Below are 7,894 nucleotides of genomic sequence, written 5' to 3' on the forward strand. Positions count from 1 at the left end.
TAACGTGAAATAGATCATTTTATAACCTTATAAAAACCTTGAATAAAATAACTTGAAGAAAAAACTCCTAAATAATTAAAATGTCTGACAGATCTGGGAGGGATTTTGACCCTCCTCCCCGTGGCAAATTTCCTTGTTTTTTAATACTTGTCATGGGGTGACCTTCACAATGAATATAAACTTTCTATGATTAATTGGGTTGTTCCATCCCTTGTATTAAAGGGAACTTCTTCATGGATAATCCATAGTTCTCTCAGATGGATTCAAATATGTAATTTTAATACTACTTACACATTCAGTATGCATATACACCTACTACATCCATGTCCACTTTATGTTTAGGAATTGTTTACATTTTTTTTAAATTAATGACAGTATATTCATAAGTGTATTCAACATTATACCTCACACTAATTATTGTCAAAGTTCTTATTAAATTCATGAACTACCAATAGAAAGACAAGGTTCATACCTGCATTTGCTGCACACCTTCAAAACAAGTGCAAGTACTGAATGTATGCAATTCTTCCATGGTTTTGTGGAAGTGCAACTGATGTTAGGTCTCTCAATAAAGGGAATTTGTTCCCCTTTTGTTGGATTTCCAGCTGTTCTGAGGAGGTCTGGTCAAGACATTTCTGTCAAAATTTGTTATTTAAATGAAAAATTGGATTTTTCCAATAAACACAATTGTAAAAAATATCTGTATTCCATGGATTTTTTCTTTATTTTTAATCAAAAAACACAATACCCAAAATATTTCAAGCTGGAAATGCTGCCCATGGTGCCTCATAGGTAGGGCCCTACCAAATTAATGGCCATGAAAAACGCACCAGGGACCGTGAAATCTGGTATTTTGAGTACTTTTACCCTATACTATACAGATTTCACAGGGGAGACCAGCGTTTCTCAAATTGGGGCACCTGATCCAAAAGAGAGTTGCAGGGAAGTCACAACGTTATTTTAGGGGGGTCGTGGTATTGCCACCCTTACTTCTGCACTGCCTTCAGAGCTGGATGGCTGGAGAGCAGCAGCTCTTGGCCAGGCACTCAGCTCTGAAGGCAGCGTTTTGGCAGAATTTTTTTTAACCAGACATAATTCTGAGGCACAGTACAGAGTAAGATTTAAAGGTGACTTCAGCTCCTAAAGATTTAAAAGTGTGTCCAGATCATGTTAGCTATTTTAGTCTAAATAGCATCTCTATAGCTAATTAAGACAAGATAAATTGCACTTTAAAAATGCTAACTGGCCAAGTTAAAGCCTAGAGGGAAGCTAAAGTTTCAACTCAACCAGTCGAGCATGTGCTAAAATACAACTTGCCTTGTCTTGATTTGAGTTTTAGAAAGCATTAATGAGATCAAGTAGCCAACATGGTCAGAACACACCTTTAAATCTTTGGGAAAACAAGGCCTGAATAACCAGGTGTCAGTAGTAGCCAGGAGTGGTTTTATTTCAGGAATGGACCTCACAACCATGACTGGTAGCACTGTTGCGTTAGGACTGGATTACTGCAATGCACTTTATATATAAGGTTACACCTTAAAGACCATTCAGAAATGTTAGTTGGTGTAGAATGCAAAAGTCCATGTAAAAGGGTGTCTAAGAGCACATTATATCTCACCTACATCATCTGCACGGGCATCCATTTTGTTTCCGAATGAGATTTAAAGGGTTGGTTTAAACCTATAAAGCCTTAAATAGACTGGTACCAGCCTACCTTAGAGATCACTGCTCTCCCCATGTGACACCACAACACACCTGAGGCATTCAAACTAACATACCCCTTGTTTGAACAGAGAGGGGCTGGAGAAAGGCAGTTCTCTATGAGGTCCTAATTTTTCTCCCAGGGGTTTCCTGAGTAAGGAGAACGGAGAGAACTGTGTTGTGGCAACAGAAGTCCTTTATTAATACATGATATAGAAGTGACACAGGCTTAGTACTACTTTTGTGTGCAATGAGGCCTAGAGCATTAACTCTTAAAGTGCCTTCCAGAACACTACCTTGTTTAGAGTTATCTGAAATATACTGTACTGTTTTGTTCTAGGTCATTTGAGAATAGAAATAAACAACTATCCAGTGCAAACTCCCTACTTTTGGGCATCAAAAGTGTGTAAATGTTTAACAAATTAATCTGTAAAAGAAATATTTTGATCTAGGCAGTGACCATGCCTTCTTGTTTGGGGGCATAAACTGTACCTGCAAATAAATCATGGGCAAATTCTATGCCTCTGTTTGATTTATTCCTGCAACTTGGGGTCCAGCTCCTCAGATGTGCTTCCATAACATTTGTCAGCACGAACAGTTGGGCCCTACATTTGCCAGTGCAAATTCAGCCTACAAAAGGGAGGGAGGGCCTCTACTTTGAAAATTTTCCATTAAATATTTGTTTATCTGGAACCAATTCTCCAAGGTGCTGAGTACCCTAAACTTCCATCAGTTTCAACTTCCAAAGCTAAGCACCTCCTAGGATCAGTTCCTAAGTTGTTAACTGCAGCCAACACTAAAAAAACAGCTTTTACCTACATTCTGTCACACATTCTCCTGTTTTTATGTAGTTTGAGTCAACTCTGCTGTCAATCTTATTCTGTTTAGACAAAATGTAGAAGTGATCATGGATGGATCCCTTTTTTTCCCCTCCCTCAATAGAATTATAGACTTTAAGGTCAGAAGGGACCATTATGATCATCTAGTCTGACCTCCTGCACAACGCAGGCCACAGAATCTCACCCACCCACTCCTGTATCAAACCTGTGTCTGAGCCATTGAAGTCCTCAAATCATGGTTTAAAGACTTCAAGATGCAGAGAATCTTCCAGCAAATGACCCATGCCCCACGCTACAGAAGAAGGTGAAAAAACCCCAGGGCCTCTGCCAATCTGCCCTGGAGAAAAATTCCTTCCCGACCCCAAATATGGTGATCAGCTAAACCCTGAGCATGTGGGCAAGACTCACCAGCCAGACAACCAGGAAAGAATTCTCTGCAGTAACTCAGATCCCACCCCATCTAACATACCATCACAAGCCATTGGGCATTTTTACCGCTAATAGTCAAAGACCAATTAATTGCCAAAATTAGACTATCCCATTATACCATCCCCTCCATAAACTTATCAAGCTTAGTCTTGAAGCCAGATATGTCTTTTGCCCCCACTACTACCCTTGGAAGGCTGTTCCAGAACTTCACTCCTCTGATGGTTAGAAACCTTCATCTAATTTCAAGTCTAAACTTCCTGATGGTCAGTTTATATCCATTTGTTCTTGTGTCCACATTGGTACTGAGCTTAAATAATTCCTCTCCCTGCCTGGTATTTATTCCTCTGATATATTTATCGAGGGCAATCATATCTCCCCTCAGCCGTCTTTTGGTTAGGCTAAACAAGCCAAGCTCTTTGAGTCTCCTTTCATAAGACAGGTTTTCCATTCCTCGGATCATCCTAGTAGCCCTTCTCTGTACCTGTTCCAGTTTGAATTCATCCTTCTTAAACATGGGAGACCAGAAATGCACACAGTATTCCAGACGAGGTCTCACCAGTGCCTTGTATAACGGTACTAACACCTCTTTATCTCTACTGGAAATACCTTGCCTGATGCATCCCAAGACCGCATTAGCTTTTTTCACGGCCATATCACATTGGCGGCTCATAGTCATCCTGTGATTAACCAATACTCCGAGGTCCTTCTCCTCCTCTGTTACTTCACAGAATCATAAAATCATAGAATATCGGGGTTGGAAGGGATCTCAGGAGGTCATCTAGTCCAACCCCCTGCTCAAAGCAGGACCATTCCCAACTAAATCATCCCAGCCAGGGCTTTGTCAAGCCGGGCCTTAAAAACCTCTAAGGAAGGAGATTCCACCACCTCCCTAGGTAACCCAACCCAGTGCTTCACCACCCTCCTAGTGAAATAGTGTTTCCTAATATCCAACCTAGACCTCCCCCACTGCAACTTGAGACCATTGCTCCTTGTTCTGTCATCTGCCGCCACTGAGAACAGCCGAGCTCCATCCTCTTTGGAACCTCCCTTCAGGTAGTTGAAAGCAGCTATCAAATCCCCCCCTCATTTTCTTCTCTTCTGGAGACTAAAAAATCCCAGTTCCCTCAGCCTCTCCTCATAAGTCATGTGCTCCAGACCCCTAATCATTTTTGTTGCCCTCCGCTGGACTCTTTCCAATTTTTCCACATCCTTCTTGTAGTGTGGGGCCCAAAACTGGACACAGTACTCCAGATGAGGCCTCACCAATGTCGAATAAAGGGGAACGATCACGTTCCTCGATTTGCTGGCAATGTCCCTACTTATACAGCCCAAAATGCCGTTAGCCTTCTTGGCAACAAGAGCACACTGTTGACTCATATCCAGCTTCTCGTCCACTGTGACCCCTAGGTCCTTTTCTGCAGAACTGCTACCTAGCCATTCGGTTCCTAGTCTGTAGCTGTGCATGGGATTCTTCCGTCCTAAGTGCAGGACTCTGCACTTGTCCTTGTTGAACCTCATCAGGTTTTTTTTGGCCCAATCCTCTAATTTGTCTAGGTCCCTCTGTATCCGATCCCTACCCTCTAGTGTATCTACCACGCCTCCCAGTTTAGTGTCATCTGCAAACTTGCTGAGAGTGCAGTCCACACCATCCTCCAGATCATTAATAAAGACATTAAACAAAACCGGCCCCAGGACCGACCCCTGGGGCACTCCGCTTGAAACCGGCTGCCAACTAGACATGGAGCCATTGATCACTACCCGTTGAGCCCGATGATCTAGCCAGCTTTCTATCCACCTTATAGTCCATTCATCCAGCCCATACTTCTTTAACTTGGCGGCAAGTTCCAACTGATGCGTCCCCAGCTTATAACAATAATTCTTGTTATTAATCCCTAAATGCATGACCTTGCACTTTTCACTATTAAATTTCATCCTATTACTATTACTCCAGTTTACAAAGTCATCCAGATCTTTTTGTATGATATCCCGGTCCTTCTCTGTATTGGCAATACCTCCCAGCTTCGTGTCATCCGCAAACTTTATTAGCACATTCCCACTTTTTGTGCCAAGGTCAGTAATAAAAAAAGATTAAATAAGATTGGTCCCAAAACCGATCCCTGAGGAATTCCACTAGTAACCTCCCTCCAGCCTGACAGTTCATATTCCAGTACGACCCGTTGTAGTCTCCCCTTTAACCAGATCCTTATACACCTTTCAATTTTCATATTGATCCCCATCTTTTCCAATTTAGCTAATAATTCCCCATGTGGAACCGTATCAAATGCCTTACTGAAATCGAGGTAAATTAGATCCACTGTGTTCCTTTGTCTAAAAAATCTGTTACCTTCTCAAACAAGGAGATCAAGTTGGTTTGGCATGATCTACCTTTTGTAAAACCATGTTGTATTTTGTCCCAATTACCATTGACCTCAATGTTCTTAACTACTTTCTCTTTCAAAAATTTTTCCAAGACCTTGCATACTATAGATGTCAAACTAACAGGCCTGTAGTTGCCAGGATCACTTTTCCCCCCTTTCTTAAATATAGGAACTATGTTAGCAATTCTCCAGTCATATGGTACAATGGGCTTGCAATTTCATGTGCCAGTTCCTTTAATATTCTTGGATGAAGATTATCTGGCCCCCCCCCGATTTAGTCCCATTAAGCTGTTTGAGTTTGGCTTCTACCTCGGATGTGGTAATATCTACCTCCATATCCTCATTCCCATTTGTCATCCTACCATTATCCCTAAGCTCCTCGTTAGCCTCATTAAAGACTGAGGCAAAGTATTTGTTTAGATATTGGGCCATGCTTATCCTACATATCCTTAACCTCCACTCCATCCTCCATGTTTAGCGGTCCCATTTCTTCTTTCTTGGTTTTCTTCTTATTTATATGGCTATAAAACCTTTTACTATTGGTTTTAATTCCCTTTGCAAGGTCCAACTCTACATGGTTTTTGGTCTTTCTCACTTTATCCCTACATGTTCTGACCTCAATAAGGTAGCTTTCCTTGCTGATCACTCCCATCTAATTTCCTTAATTCCTAACTAATTTCCTTAATTTTTTCAAGTTAGCCCTTTTGGAATCAAAAACCCTAGTCACAGATCTACATTCATACAAGATGTAAAAATAATTGTACATCACTATAGTGTCAAGTGGTAGCTTGGTTAGCAAATAGACATACACTGATATCAGAGATTATGTTCTTAAAGGGGTCCCTATGTCTTAAAAAGCACAATAGAGTTAGCAGATTGCATTGTTCCTCCACATATACAGCAAAATGGTCTTATTAAATCTGTGAGTATTTTCTTTGCAGTTCTAGCCATTAGGTACTGTATTTATCCTCTGTATATTATGATGCATTTTAAACTAGCAAATATATTAGATGTAATTTTATATATATATAACACACACATGCATACCTGACCTCACCCACATGGTTCATTTATAAGGTGTTTTCATGCACTATTTGGGCTACACCAGTTACCACTCACTGCCTGAAACAATAAATGAGAGCACTTTATTATTATCTCTCTGAGGTATTTCTAAGATATCTATCACCTTGGTATCTCAACACCATATAATAGCAAATGGAGAGAAAGAAAGAGGAAGGAAGAGATCTTACATATCAGTTATACTACCAAGACCCCAATGCAAGCAAATGCACTTTTGAAAATAGATTTCTTTTTCTGAACAAGTAGGGATGGGGGAAAATGCAACTTTGACTCCCACAGGCCTGTTTCTTGCAGTTGCCGTGGTAATAGAAAGCTGTAATGTTTTCTGTATTTCTTTGTATCTATTGAATGTCAAGATTCTACAGCTCAAGGCAACAGCTCCTTTACAAAAGGTGCTGAGAATGTTGGTATGTTTTTGTAGTGAAAGTTATGCGATATATTATCCACACTGTTCATGTGCTCAGTTGACAACAGATGTTTGTACAGTCCATGTGCTGCTACTATGTGTTTCAATACACAGACTGCTAAGAAAGGGTCTGCAGTTGGGGGGAGAAAATTGTTGTATCTCAAGTGAAGAGAATAGATCTCTGACAATGTACAACATGTGGGGATCTGTCCCTTGCTGAGGTACTGGAAGAGTAAATAGCACACAGTGAAGTCAACTTTAACATTTCAGTTTTTGTTTGTACACTTTTTGCGGGTGAATGAGGGAGGGACAGAAACTTCCTTTAAATCCTGCATGATATTAGATATTCTGCAACTGCCAGGCACCTGGAAAAGAGAAACTTCCAGAAACAGACAGGAAAAACATATGGAAAAATATTTCAGAACTCATCAGGAGGAAGAGGGCAAAATGGGCTTATTACAATCATCATAATCCATGTGTTTCTGTACATAAGATTTAAGGGACATCAAAAATGAAGTTCAAAGAAACTCCTCCCATAATGTTTGTGAGCAAAAGCACCCCTCTATCCACACCCTACACATTACAGTAATTTTCTTTGTACAGAATATGCCTTATGAGGTATAATTTGAAAATTAATCACTTATTGGTAAATAATATCATGGTGAAATGTATGTATCAAAATTATATGTCAAATTTTTAATTCCCCCATGTGATGATGTTAGCACATGTCCAAATCCACACAGCACTGACGTGGCAAAAGTTGTTAAACAGATCTATCCTAAACAAAGGAATGTGTGTTTATCTCAGTTTACACATAGGTAGTAAACAGAATCCTTGAGACGGCAAAAAGGGGAAATAGCAGGAGACAAGGTAAATCTGCATTTCAGCATACACAGTGGAGAAGGAAGAGCATGGAGCCACCTTCACCACCAGACTCCATGTCACCTTCTTTACTGTTTGGTTTGAGGGGTAATCCTCAGAAGAATCTATTTCAAATGGTGACTGGACTATAAAAAAGATGGGCAAAACACCCCAAGGCATCTCTTCCTATCTCTCTCTCG

The sequence above is a fragment of the Chrysemys picta genome, chromosome 8 (assembly GCF_011386835.1).
Source record: "Chrysemys picta bellii isolate R12L10 chromosome 8, ASM1138683v2, whole genome shotgun sequence".
Taxonomy (NCBI): domain Eukaryota; kingdom Metazoa; phylum Chordata; order Testudines; family Emydidae; genus Chrysemys; species Chrysemys picta.